The 13,270-nt window shown below is 51.7% G+C and overlaps 1 protein-coding gene and 1 long non-coding RNA gene across 2 annotated transcripts in view; one reads left to right on the top strand and one right to left on the bottom strand.

Moving 5' to 3' along the window:
* Nucleotides 1-967: 967 nt before the first annotated feature.
* LOC121135517 lies at nucleotides 968-10,290 on the bottom strand. Its single transcript, XR_005872617.1, has 3 exons — nucleotides 9,960-10,290; nucleotides 2,024-2,156; nucleotides 968-1,237 (listed from the first exon to the last, which is right to left on the bottom strand). It is a non-coding gene; the product is annotated as an uncharacterized LOC121135517 (long non-coding RNA).
* The window catches only part of Arhgap35 (Rho GTPase activating protein 35), a 104,969-nt gene continuing 100,940 nt past the window's right edge, over nucleotides 9,242-13,270 (top strand). The window contains exon 1 of the mRNA XM_005086431.4: nucleotides 9,242-9,421. The gene's annotated coding sequence lies outside the window, so the exon portion shown is untranslated. The remainder of the gene's footprint in view (nucleotides 9,422-13,270) is intronic.

Here is a 13,270-nt window from a genome sequence, read left to right as displayed (position 1 = left end):
TCTGAAAGAGACGTTCAACACACACACACACACCACACACGCATGCACGCACGCACCCTCACTCGCTGCAACCTTACAGGTCAGGTGGTCTTTGCTCCTATGCTTATCTTCCTAGTTCCCACAACAGCTCAACAAACTCTGAGCACTTGGTGGTTTTTCTAGCCCAGGGCTTGCAAATCCTCTCCCTTTCTCCTGCAAAACATCCTAAGGAATAAACACCACATGGACAGATCTATTACCTCAATGCCCATCCTCTGATAACTATCTCTATTCTAGTTGGTTTCTGTTGCCCTGATTAAAAACCAAACCAAACCAAAACAAACCAAAACAAAAAAGACCTCACTGGCTAAAAGCGAATTGGGGAGGAAAGGCTTAATTTAGCTTACAGGACACAGTCAACAGTTATATAGAGGCCAAGAAGGAATCAAGGCTGGAACCTAGATGGAGGAACGGAAACAGAGACCCTCGAAGACACTGGCTTGCTTCCGGTTCTCACTCCATTAGCTGTCTGGTTCTCCTGCCCACCCCCATCTCTACCGTACCTCCACCGTGCTTACCCAGAGGGTGCACAGTGACTGGGCCCTCCTACACCAATTAGCAAGCAAGATAATGCCTTGCATATATGGCCTTGGGGAAATCTGATAGAGGCGATTGCTCAATTGAAGTTAACAACCAAGATTAGCCATCACAGACTGGCCAGTCTAGTCTACTTGGTGAGTTCCAGACCAGCAAGAGACCTTGTCTCAGAAACAAAAAAAGGTAACAAAACACTTAAGATTGACTTTTTTTTTTTCTTTTAGAGACAGTGTTTCTCTAAGTACCCTCTGGCTGTCCTGGAAACAAAACACTTAAGATTGACTTTTTTTTTTCTTTTAGAGACAGTGTTTCTCTAAGTACCCTCTGGCTGTCCTGGAAACAAAACACTTAAGATTGACTTTTTTTTTTTCTTTTAGAGACAGTGTTTCTCTAAGTACCCTCTGGTTGTCCTGGAATTTACTCTGTAGACTGGCCTGCATCTACTGGATTAAAGGCATACACCACCATTAACACCGCCCAGCTAAGGTTGACTCTCAGGACTGGAGAGATGGCTTAGTGGTTGAGAACACTGACTCCTCTTCCAGAGAACTCGGGGTTCAATTCCCAGGACCTCTGTGGCTGTTCACAATTGTCCGTTAACTGCAATTCCAGGGGGTCTGATGAACTCTTCTTCTCCGCCACCCCCCCAGCAGGTACGCCCCTGGTGCACAAAATAAAGGGAATAAACGGCCAATATCAAGTGTTTGGGAAATAATGGAACAACTGAAATTCTTCATGCCCTCCCAAACACTCCCCCTTCCCTTCCCTCCTCCCCCCAACCCCTTTTCTTGACAGGGTTTCATGTACCCCAGACTGACCAGAACTCAATGTGTAGTCAAGCGTGACTTTTGACCCTCCTCCTGCTTGTACCTCCCAAGTCCCAAGATCACCAGTGTGGCCCACCAGGATTTCAGGTATGCTAGGCAAGCAAGCATTCTACCGAGTAAATTAGGTTCCCCAGCCCTAAAATTCTTTTTTTTGTTGTTGTTGTTGTTTGTTTGTTTGTTTTCGAGACAGGGTTTCTCTGTGGCTTTGGAGGCTGTCCTGGAACTAGCTCTTGTAGACCAGGCTGGTCTCGAACTCACAGAGATCCGCCTGCCTCTGCCTCCCTAGTGCTGGGATTAAAGGTGTGCAAATGACTTTGTAACAGTACGTTAGTTAGAGCTGAATTTGGTGGCATATGTCTGTAATCCCAACACTAGGATATAGAGGTGAATGAATCAGGAGTTCAAGGTCATCCTCAGCTACATAGAGAGTTCAAGCCCGTCTTCGGCTTTCTTTCTTTATACTTGAAAGGTTTCTGTACCCCGATATTAAGCCTCTCTGCCGATGCAGCAAATCAGATCAGGCCGAATTAATAGTCCAGGTTTATTGACTGGGTGGTCTTGGGTTAGAAGAGAAACCAGGAGGAAGACTACCCTGTAAATGGGGGAGGGGGGTGCCGCACCTTAAATAGCCTATAGGCATGGTCTTGAGCATCTAAAGGGGAGGAGCTGCTGACTGCAGGGTTCCTCAGGGGCGGGGTCTGGAATGGGAGGAGCGAGACTGGGTGGAGCTTCCCAACGTCACTCTTCTTAAAACTGTAAAGCAATATGAGGTTAGTCAGACAGCTCATCTAGTAAAAGTGCTAGGCGCCAGGACAGCCTCCAAAACAATGCAGAGAAACCCTGTCTCGAAAAAAAAAAAAAAAGTGCTAGGCGCACAAGCGCGGGGACTCGGGTCCAATCCCTGGGAACGCCCTCCAGAACCGACTCCCAGGTTATTCCCTCACAGCCACAAGCGCGCGGTATCACCAGCCTGCACATACGCTTAACTTGCTTAATTCCGAAGAAGTCAGTTGGAACACACACTCTACAAAACTTCTTGGGAAGATGTACAAAACTCACACTTTGAGCAGCCGTTTCATTCATTCACTTATTATTATTTTTTTAATTGTTGGTGTTTTTTTGTTTTTTTGTTTTTGCTTTTCGAGGCATGGTTTCTCTGTGGCTTTGGAGGGTTTGTTTTCCTTAAGATGGGTTTTCTCTGCGTATCCTTGGCTGTCCTGGAACTCGCTATGTAGACCAGGCTGGTCTCGAATTCACAGAGATCCGCCTGCCTCTGCCTCCCGAGTGGAGTGCTGGGATTAAAGGTGTGCACCACCAACGCCCAGCTCTTTCTTTCTTCCTTCCTTCCTTTTTTTTTTTTTTGTAATAACATCTATTGGATAGAATGAGCTGACCTGGATTTCTCTCTCTTCTTTCAAGGATTTAAAGGGCACGGAGTGTTTTGCCTTTGTGTATATATGCGCACCACGTGCATGCCTGGCCAGAAGAGGGCACTGTATCCCCTGGAATTGGAGTTAAGGATGGTTGTGAGCCCTCATGTGAGTGCCGGGAATTGAACTCAGGTTCTCTGCCAAGAGCAAGAAGTACTCCAACCAGGACAGCCTCCAAAACAATACAGAGAAACCCTGTCTCGAAAAACCAAAAAAAAAAAAAAAAAGTACTCCAAAACTGCTGAGACATCTCTCCAACCCTGGCCTGAAGAATCTGTTGATCCTTGCCTCAGCCTCCTGAGTGCTGTAATTGCAAGCTTTTACTTCCACATCTGGCAAGGGCCAATTGTTAACGCTCTTTAATTTAAGTTAATTTATTATTGTTAGTTTGTATGGGTGTGTATGTATGGCCTGTGTGTGACTGCAAGTGAATGTGTGCTATAGCATGAGTACGCAAGTTGGTGAACAACTTTCTTCTTAAAGATTTAATTATTTATTTTATGCATATGAGCACTCTATCTGAATGTACAACTTTATGCCAAAAGAGCCACCGTGTGGTTACTGGGAATTGAACTCAGAACTTCTGGAAGAGCAGCCAGTGCTCTTAACCACTGAGCCATCTCTCTAGCCCAGCTGTTACACGCTTAAGTAGCATCTGGCAGTATGACCATGAGGAGAACTAATGTTCCACCTTGACATAGGCTGGACGTCACAAACTCTAAGACTCGGAAGACTGAATTTGTGGGACACACTTTCCCTGGGGAGACACAACATATATATTTATCTACCCCAGATAGGGATCCCACAAGAGACCTGAGTACAGATGCCACCTAAGTCCAATTTGGTGAACCACTGTGTTTTATTGGGGTTACTTACAGGAGCACAAGTGACTCAAAAACAATAGTATCACCAAAGCCCATCCGTGCATGGGCGACAGCTACTAAAGCTGGTAGCCTGGAACACGCCATACAGCTCAACAGGTTGATTCAGTTGTTCTAAACCTCTTCCAGGCATCTTAAGTGGTTTTTGCTTCTTCAGGACACCTGGTCTCTCTCAAGAGTCTTTTTTTCCTGCTTGGCTTGTTGACAATGAGAGGGAGGAGCCTAGTGAATCTGGTTAGTTTCAGGGACTTCCTGAAGCTATTTTGAGGCATTTACTTTCCTGCTTAAGGCGCTTCCCTGCAGGATGGAATGTTTTATTCAGCCTCTGTGGAAACAGTTATACAACAGAGCTATCCGTGAGAGTATTTTCAGGGGCATTCCATTTATATGCAGCAGTATGGTGGTTTGAATGAATATGGCCTCCATAAGCCCAAGAGGTGGCAGTATTAGGAGGTGTGGCCTTGTTGGAGGAAGCGTGTCACTGGGGGGTGGGCTTTAAGGTTTCAGAAGTTCAAGCTACAGCCCAGCGTCTACAGAGGCTGAAACAGGAAGATTTGAAAATTCAAGCCTCAAAGGACTATAGACTGAGTCACTTGGACAACTAGGTGAGATCCTGCCTCGAAATAAAAGGGGATAGAAATCTGAAGTTGTAGCTCAGTGGGAGAGAACTCCCCGCCACCACTCTAGCACCAAAAAGCAAACAGCCTCAAAACAAACAAGGTGTGAACTGTGCCTTACTAGAATTTACATTACTTAAAGTTATCACATCTCCCCTCCTCCTCGCTCTTGCTTTCTGAGGCAGGGTTTCACTGTTTCCCATGCTGCCTTTGAGTAGCCCAGGCTAGCCTTTAACTCACTTCACAGATCCATCTATCCTCAACTTGTCCTAATCCTCCGGCCTCTCTTCCTTAAGTGCTGGTATTATGCCATGCCCGGCTAATTTTACAAATTTATAGAAATAGGGTCATGGTGCAACCTCATCAAATACCTGGTGCACTGTATACTAGATGCCTCCAGTCCCTGGCACTCCAGGATTCTGCGACGATAGCCAGCATCACCCCCCACCCACCCAAATCCCTTCTCATTCCTTCCTCGTGATTGGCTGCCTTTCTGGCCAATGGTGGAAGATTTTTCATCATTTGCTGAATTCTCCCACAGCTGCAGCAAGATGCGGCTTTCTCTACTCTGCTGGTAGGCGGCGCTGTAGGATCACCGGCTCCTAGATCATGCTCGGCCCTGGTCGCTACCCTGTCTTTAATTCTCGGAAACGGAGACTATCTCCGAGCATCGCTAATTTGTCTTAAAACTTTTGTGATTTTTGTTTTTCTTTTTTACTCCCTTGCCTATCCATCGCTGCGACACGCATCCAGACCTGAAGCCCTGTATGTATGGTCCCTAGCACCACTGGTGATGTGCCCTCCAGCTATTTGGGCCTGCAGGGCCATGCTTGGGAAATCTTGATAGAGATCCAAGCCGGCAGCCCGCTCTCCTCTCTGTCAGCTAATTGTTTAGTCGGATGTTTGTTTATCCTGGAGTGGAGGGGAGCCGGGTTCGCGGGGGTGGCTGCCCCCAGGGAAGCCTGCTTCCTGTCGTTGGCTTACTCAGCTAGAAACGATTCTCCTTCTTAAGCACAGGGAAGAAATTACAGAGCTGGGAAGGCCCTGCCCAAAGGTACCTTCACCCAACAACAACAAAACCCTTCCTGAGCCCCTCCCTTTTGCTTAGACCTGTTAGAGACATTGATGGTGATTGTGGGGGGAGCATTAGGCCTGCTCTTATGCCACAGGGAAGAATTATTAAGAGATAGGGATGACCCAGGGACTTTAGGATCCTAGAGGGGCCACCTGACCCAACCTGAGGGGACATGTGAAAGTGGAAGCGAGCAGAGAACTTTGGCTTTTTGACGACCAGGAGACTGAATGCCAGCTATCCATTTTGTTTAACATCAATTAATTATTCATTAACGTTTATGTTTGGTTTTTTATTTTTGGTTGAGTCAGGGTCTCACGTAGCCTGTGCTGGTCTGGAACTCACAGTGTAGCCAAGGCTGACCTTGATCCTTCTGCCTGTGCCTTCAAAGGGCTGTGATTATAGGTGTGTGCTGGTACACTGGAGTTATACGACTTTGATGACTGAACCCGGGACGTGCTAGGCAGGCACTCTAGCAGCTGAGCTGCATGCTTTCCCAGTATATACGTCTATTAAAGACCCAGGATGAGGCCGGGCGGTGGTGGCGCACGCCTTTGGTCCCAGCACTTGGGAGGCAGAGGCAGGCAGATCTCCGTGAGTTCGAGGCCAGCCTGCTCTACAGAGTGAGTTCCAGAACATGCTCCAAAGCAATACAGAGAAACTCTATCTCCAACCCCCCCCCAAAAAAAACCAGGTCACATCTGTTAGGCCACTCTGAGGAACTGACTTTAACTTGGTACTCGAAGAAAAGGTGACAAACTCCAAAAAGGAAAACCGAAAGTTCATGTACTTTCCAAGACTGGGAAGGTTTGGAACGATACTTTCTTTATGTGAGTGGGTGGTTTGTCTGCATGTGTATCTGTGAATCACACTCTTGCTCCATGCCAGTGGAGATTTGAAGAAGGGCATCAGAATCCCTGGAACTGTACTTACAAAAGATGTGAGTCACCACACAAGTGCCAGGGATATAACTCAGGAAGAGCCTCCAGTACTTTTAACCACTCCAGCCCTGGAAGGGTGTTATAATAAAGATAGTTTTTGGCCAGGCGGTGGTGGTGCACACCTTTAATGCCAGCACATGAGAGGCAGAGGCAAGCAGATCTCTGTGAGTTCGAGATCAGCCTGGTCTACACTGATGAGTTCCGGGCGCTACATAGAGAAACCCTGTCTCAAAAAACAAAACAAAAAAAGTTTTTTGGACTGTATTGTGGTAGTGCATGAACTCATGTGAGAAATAGGATTTGTTTGTTTTCTCTCCAAGGAAGTTAGTCCTGAAATTTCCCCTCTCCCTTTACCCAGTTGATTAGCCAATTAATGTCAAATTGAGAAGTTGAGTTCCCATCAATGGAATAAGACAAAGTCACCTCCATCAGGAATAAAATACCAAAGCCATGTGTGCTTGAAAACTGGGTTTGGGTTTTGGCACAAGCACACATACATACACGCACACACACACCTTGAAGAAATGTATTTTTAATTGCGTGGGTGTTTTGCTTGCGTATGTCTCTGCAGTTCCTTGGGAGGCCAGAAGAGGGCACCAGTTTCCCTGGAACTGGCGTTTCAGGCAGTTGTGAAGCGCTGCCAATGGTCTTAATCTCTGATCCATGTTTACACCTCCCTGCAAGCACTGATTTTGAAAAATTAATGATGATGATAAATTGTCTTGCTGAGTTATTTTTGCTTTGTTCGTGTGTTCTTTCGTGATGCCAACATCATTCTTTCCAACACTCAGGAGGCAGAGGCAGAGGGAGGCCACACACTCAACTCCAGTCTGAGCTACATAGTAAACTCCAGGGGAGCCTGGGATACCTAGTGAGAAAAGAATTAAATGTATTCATCCTTTGTGAGGCCAGGGAGAATATAGCCTTCGGGTTCATCTGGACCTGGAGCTACCTGTGGTAGTGAAATGCCTGGCGTGGGTGCTGGGAACTGAACTCGAGTCCAGCTGCAAGCAAAGAACCCACTCCTAACTGCTGATCTCCCCAGCCACACCACCGGGACCCGCCGTCTTAACAGACTTCAATGAGAGGCTTCATTACTCAAATTTTAAAATGTGAGCGCATGTAATCTTATTTAGCAAAGCTTACTTAATATGTGGAAGCTATTCCCCTACGCCACCACCCTATACGTTTAGAAACACCGTACTGCTCCCCGAACTCTCATGTTGCTTTCTGACGTTTGCGTTATCCATGCAAGAGGGAGATACAAATGCCTGTCTTGACCCCAAAGAGATCACATTCATACTGCTCACATTACAACATAACATATTCATAGCGGCTTTATTATTGTTGTGGTTAATCCCGTGCTGAGAGTAACTCATCGACTATTACAGAGATCCCCCACATTTTACAGGGTGCTAGGGTCTGAGGGCGCCCCCTGGGAATCATGGCCACAGGGACTATGACACCTTATTCGATTCTCCCAGCGAGCCTCTGAGTTGGGCACTATTGTCCCACTTTACAGATGAAGAAGTGCAATGTTGGATGGGAAAACACGTACTTCCTTCATGCACCCCCGCACACAGTCCAGGCGCCGGGAAAGCCTGTCTTTCACAATACCCTCCTTCCGGAGGACTCCCAGAGGAATAGGGGTTGGAGGGGAGCCCTCTCCCGTCAGCATTACCCCCCCCCGAAAGCACCCCCAAGTGACACGTGGCTTGCTGTCATCTGCCCGACGCTGCAATGCAGGGCCTGTCCTCTCTCTGCCCGGGACCAAGAGCTGGGTGAAATCACCAGCAACCCTGTATCAACGCGCCAGGCCCACAGGTTTTTCTTCAGCGCCCGGGAAAGAGCACGTGCCCTCTGTCCCCGCCCACTCTTCCGGGCCGGCCAACTGCGAGGCTCGGATTGGGCTGCGGAGGACCACGCCCCCTGCTGCCCCGCCCAATCGGCTCCCTCGCCGGGTACGCTCCCTCCTCCGCAGCCCCGCCTCGCCGCCGCCCCACGTTACGTCCATCCCCTCTCTCCACGCCTCCCCCCCACTCCCTCCGTTATACCGAGGCTGCGGCTGGACTAGGCGAACCCACCGCCCCCTGCCTCCCATTGGCCGCTGAGGTCCCGCGCGAGCGGGATGGAGCCCTAGGTCCCCGCCCTCGGGAGCCGGGCCGTGCCCCCCCACCCCGAGCCCCCCCAGAGCTGGCTTTCTCCCGAAGCCGGCGCGGGGTGCTGTGGGTCCGTGTCGGGAGGGGCGGCGGGGGGAGGCGGAGGCACGGAGCGCGCCGCGACGACGACGCCACCGCCGCCGCCGCGCGCGCCCTCCCTCCTTCCCTCCCTCCCTCGGGTCTCTGCGCACGCGCGCCGAGCCCACCCCCGCCCCGCGCGCCCTCCTGAGCCGGCTCGGTTCGCGGGCGCCCTCGCGCTGCCGCTGCGAGTCTCGCGGCCGCAAGCTGCCGGGCGAGCGGGCGCTCGCCTCCTCCTCCTCGGGCGCGCACGCTCGCCCGCCCGCCCGCCCGCTCGGCGCCCTTCGTGCCCTCTGCCTGCTTGTCCTCCGGGGCTGCTGGCCGCGGCGGCGCGCGTGTCCCTGACGGGCCGTTATCCACCGTCCGCCCCCTCCCCACCGCCCCCTCCAACGCCACGGGCACCTCAGACACGCACGCGCACTAGCGAGAGGGTCTCGAGGCGGGGGGGGGGGCGCGCGCGCGCGCACGGCCGCGGCGGCCGCAGGAAGGAGGAGGCGCCGCCGCCGCCGCCGCCGCCGCCGCCATTGCGCGGGAGGGAGGGAGCGAGCGAGCGAGCGAGGCAGGTCCGCCCTCCCCCTAGTTCCCGCCCCTCCCCCTTCCCCTCCCCGCCCCCCGCCCCGAGGGAGAGCCGCGGCGCGGCGGGAGGAGGAGGAGGTGGAGGAGGCGGAGGAGGGAGCCCGCGAGGGAGGGTCCGCCCGGCCCCCCGCCGCCGCCGGAGCCGCCGCCACCGCTCCAGCCGCCTCAGGAACGAGTCGCCAGGGGAACATGGCGCCGGGCCCGCCGTCGCTGCGGCCGGGATCGCGGAGGCCGGGGCCGCGCTGAGGGCGCCCCCCGAGGCTGGTAAGTGGCTCCGCGGAGCTGGCGGAGGGGAATGTGGAGACGGGGCGAGGCGCCGGGCGCCGCCCCGCTGCGGGATCCAAGGGTGGGGGGGGAAAGGCGGGGACCGCGGGGCCCGGAGCCCGCGAACAATGGAGGAGCCGGAGGGGGGAGGGGAGGGAGCGCCCCCCTTCCCCCCAGCGCCCCGCGGTCCCCGCGTCCCAGCCGCTGCATGCCCGGGCCCGGCCCGCGCGGCTCGCCTTGCCCTTGCTGTTCGCCGCTGTCCGCAGCCCTGCAATCCCGGGCGTCTGCCTCCACACGCCCCATCACGACCCGATGGGGGTATTCTCGGTGTCTCTCAGCCTCCACTCGAGATATCCGACTCCCAATTCCGAGCCTCCTCCTTTTCCCACTTCCTCCTCCCCTCCCTCCACCCCCCCCCCCAGTCATACCCTTCGCTGCTGCCTCCTGGAGTCGGTTGTGCTCCCGGGACGACCTTCCTCCGCACTGACCCCTCTGTATCCCTTCTGGTGCCCACTTTGGACATCCGTGGCCCTCCTACCTTATCTGTTTTCTGTTAGCATCACTTTTGGGGTGAGGTCACCGTCTTCCTCCTCTGGCCTGTCTGCTGTTATTATTCTTGACTCGGCACCTCTTGCATCCGCAGGAGCTGTCCCTTTAGGACCTGCGGTTCCACCTCCGTGGAGATCCATGGTAGACCTCTCTTGGTGGAGGCACTGTTGCCCTCCCGTTCTCTGCTTTGGACGCAATTTCTCCCCTCACTTGGGCCCAACTGCCCCACATATCTGCCCCGGCCGTAACGCGGAACCTGCTGCACCTCCCTGGGATGCCCCTAGGCTTCTACTCCAACCGTTTTCGGATTCACATACTGTGTGCTCACCCCGTTTGGCATGCAGATCCTATCTGTCTTTCCAGACCCTTCTGCCAGCCGACTCTGCCCCTTGCCGGAGCTCTGATCTTGCATGCACTCCCCTGCAGTGCCTGGCTTTCCGTCCCCCCCTCTTTCTGTCCCTCGGGGTGTTTCCTTTCTGCCATTCCCTGCAGCAGACCTCTGCCCTAACCCTAACTCCGTCTTAGTGGTGCCCTGTCTCTGCCCCTGTATTTTCTTTGAGTCCCTCCTCTTTCTCACCTTTATTTCAGAGCTCCTGAGCTCTCCTCCATTCATTTGCCCCCCTACCCCTTAGCCTGTCTCCAGAAAGTTACTCTCCACTTAGGACTCGATCCCCGTGTCTGTGTCTTGTTGCTACTGGTGTGCCTGTGTGCCCCAGATGCCTCTGACCCTTCGCTCTTCAGCCACTCTGGTTTTCTTAGGCTTGCTTTTTTCCCACTGGCTTTCCCCCTGATTCTCTTTGGTGGGTGCCCCCTCCCCACAGCTCCCTTTTGGAGCTGTCCACGAATCTGTATATTTTCAACCCATCATTAACTTTACTGTGGCTGTCCCTGTCAGAGTGATCCTCTCTGCCACTGATCTCCTTGTTCCCACCTTTGGTCCTTGTCAATTCCAAGCCTGCCCCCCCCATTCTGCCTTCCCCGGCTTTTCTTCCTCTTCATTCTCTGTCCCTGTTTTGCTCTGCCGCTTAACCTCCTCCTAAGCCCTCGTCTCCTTAGTTCTAACCATTCCTTTCTTGTTATTTCTGTTTCCCTTTTCTTGGAGCCTCCAAGTTCTTGAGTAGATGCTCATTTTCTCTTGATGCCCTCTCTGTTCCTGTCCTCGGTGGCTTCTTGCTTTCCTCCCTCTAGGCTTTTTTCCTTTTCCTCCTACCCTGTCAGACTCCCTTTCCAGTACCACACCTGCTTCTTGGGGCTCCTTACCCATTGCCAACAGGCTCCCCATTGAGGATATCCCCCTTTAGGTCTGTCTTTACCTGTTAATGCATGTCCCAGCATTTGCCAAGATAGGCTGGGGCCAGCTTCTCCAGGCCCTGGCCCAGAGAATTGCAGATTCTCTGTGGAGCCCTGAGTGTTTTGGATTTTGTCCCCAAAGTTCTGAGATCTGCTGCAGAGGTAGGGGTAGGGCGGCTAGGGTTGCAGTTCTCTGCAGTTTGGGAGCATCTCCCCATTTCTCTGATTTGTACCATGGTTAGTGATGGTGGGTAGACCGTTGCCCCATTTCCCCTTCTGAGCTCTCTCTGCTCCCTCTCTGGGCCTCACAGCTTTGTGTCCTTGGAAAAGGGGACAACAGTCGCTCATGGCTCTTTATTCTTCTCACTTCACTCCTTGCTTTCTTTGGGCAGTTGAAGACACTGTCTACACTGTCTGCCCTCTTCTCCACACCAGCACCTCTGGGGAGTGTTCAGGAGTATGCTTCTTTGTCCTTTTTTTTTTTTTTTTTTTTTTGTTCCTAGCTGAAAAATCATATTGTTATGTTACTCCAGGCCAGGGAAATGCCAGTTCTCAAGTTCTGCAGGTCCCAGGGGGTATTGTGACCACACTTGGTGTTTACTGCTCTGGCCTTCCCTCCTGGCCTTTGGTTGATGCTGTGACCTTGAGGGTGGGGCTACACCCAGTGGGTTTCTCCCTTTGTCACCTTTACCCCCAAAGGCTCCAGCTTCCCAGTCTTCAAAATGGTGAGGGCCTGTGTATGGAAAGCTCTTTGTGGTTGTTGTTGAGAGAAACAGCCACCCTTTCTGCCCTCTGGTACTGCTGGCACTCCCAGTCACAGAAGCCCATACCTCTGGGTAGATCGGTGCTGGTTTGCTGGGCTCCTGAGGAATTGAAACAGGGAACCAGTGGTTGAGTTGACATCCCCAGACACTGTGAGGGACCTGGCTGGGAGGAATTGGAGAGGGCTGCCAAGAGCTGGCTGATGTGAGTGGATTTGGGATTGATGTCTGTGAGCTAGCTGGGCCTTTCGACCTGTGTCCCTCAAGTTCCTCGGTGATTTTGTGATGGCGGTTTAGAAAATGTATTCAGAGGTAGGTGTCTTTACAAAAGAGCTGTTTGACCACGTTCTTCTTGAACTTATTTCTTAAGTAAATCTAAATCAAAAGCCTGTTTTTTTTTGTTTTTTGGGTTTTGTTTTTGTTTTTTCCTCTCTGTGGCCTAGGGCAGTTGCATATTAAAACAGCTATCCAGCTGTGAAGGCACATTTACTGGAAGGACTTTCCTTTTTAACAGAGCTATGATCAGACTGTTTATTTCAGCACCTGCTTAGAAATAGTTCTGTGTGAACACATTTGAAATAAAAAACCTTCACTGTCATCTACAGAATTAGACCATTGACTCATCCAATGTTGGGGCATTTGTGTACAAGAACATGGAGGGGCTGCACAATAGATCTGTGTTACTCTTTTTTAGAGTACTCAGTTTTAGAACTGTAGGTTTTCTGGGTCTGGGACTTTTTTTCCCTCCCCCCTCGGTTGGAACTATGGTTGGAAGTCAGTATCATGAACATCATGAACATTGCTATGCTTGTTCTGCCCCTGACTGAGCTACAGGACTTTAAACTCTGACAAGCAGAGTCTGGGGATTTTGGTGCCATGTAGCACTTTGGTCTGTTTCCAGTAGTGTGTCTTTGGCCTCGCGTCACAATTAATCTCCAGAGTTTATTTAAGAGTTTGTATTGTCCATGTCAGTACAAACACTTAGTTGTGTTGCTGTTTCACTCCTCATGTGTAGGTGACACCTAATTAAGAATAGGAGAAACTGTGTGTGCAGCACCGCTACAGTGTGTCCCGGAGTTCTCCTAACACTGTCAGCCTAAAAAGTCGTGTGTGCTCAAAGCTGGGGAGAGACAGCAAGAACAAAGACCGTCACATTTCTCTCATCCTAGTGGGGACTCCAATCCCGGAGTTGACATTTGCTTTCGTGATGGAATTGGGTGCTGCAGAAATGGGAGGTGGTAGCCTTGGC

The sequence above is a fragment of the Mesocricetus auratus genome, unplaced genomic scaffold, assembly GCF_017639785.1.
Source record: "Mesocricetus auratus isolate SY011 unplaced genomic scaffold, BCM_Maur_2.0 Super-Scaffold_100038, whole genome shotgun sequence".
Lineage (NCBI taxonomy): Eukaryota > Metazoa > Chordata > Mammalia > Rodentia > Cricetidae > Mesocricetus > Mesocricetus auratus.
This window is presented reverse-complemented; position numbering and strand designations above follow the sequence as displayed.